Consider the following 1,085-nt stretch of genomic DNA (forward strand, 5'->3'; position numbering starts at 1 on the left):
ATGGTATGGAATGTCCCTTGGGCCAGTTTGGGTCAGCTGTCCTGGCTGTGCCCCCTCCCAGCTTCTTGTGCCCCTCCAGCCTTCTCAGTCGGCAGAGCATGGGAAGCTGAAAAGTCCTTGACTAGTGTGAGCACTGCTTAGCAACAACTAAAACATCGGTGCGTTATCAACATTGTTCTCATCCTAAATCCAAAAGACAGCACTGTACCAGCTACTAGGAAGGAAATTAACTCTATCCCAGCCAAAACCAGGACAAGTAGTTTAGGCCAACGTTGACCATCTTGACAGGGTACAACCATGGCTTTCCTACCTTCTGGCCCCTTCCAGTCTTCCTCTTCACTGAACTATGGTCCAACAAGTAAGTTACCACAAAGAAAATGGAAAAATGCACTATGGAAATGACAAATCTGGTCAGAGGAAACCGGATTTAGAAAGGTAAGTAGGTTTATATATGTAGAGGAGTAGATAATCTCTGTGCCTACATCTTCATTTAGCTCACAGTAACATATAAATGTGCCGACGGCCCTGGTAAAAAAAAAAAAATCAAAATTAATATATTAGCTTCACAAACTAGGCCTGAGGCAGACTTCCAGCTCATCACTATGCAGGGAGCTACTGTGTGCTGCTAGTATAGCCCTTCCATTACACTGGCTAAGCCAAAGCTTTTACAAAGATAGATCACATTAAGTATATTCTCCCATACTTCCCAACATCAGCACCCTAACATCATTTCCAGGGATAGATGATTACAGTCCCTTGAAAAGAAAACACTCAAGTTCAGGAGATCCCTTGAAATAGCCATATCCACTCACTTCTGACCCCCACCAGCTGTACATGTAAAATAACAAGCAATCTGTGCAAACAAACTGCACACCCTGATATTTCTACTACTCCTGACTGGTTAAGAGGCTGTAAGTAGAAATAATAAAAAGAAAATGAAAGCAATCACCATACAAATCACCTGTCCATTTTTCCCCAAGAGGGTTTATTTGCCTTTGACAAAACAAAACAGCTGTTAGAAGTCTGACAGATCTTTTGCAGGGGGTTATATTTTGCAATTTTCTACAAATGAGCTTTGTGATCTA

This window comes from Aptenodytes forsteri, unplaced genomic scaffold (assembly GCF_000699145.1).
Source record: "Aptenodytes forsteri isolate BGI_AS27 unplaced genomic scaffold, ASM69914v1 Scaffold273, whole genome shotgun sequence".
Classification (NCBI taxonomy): Eukaryota; Metazoa; Chordata; class Aves; order Sphenisciformes; family Spheniscidae; genus Aptenodytes; species Aptenodytes forsteri.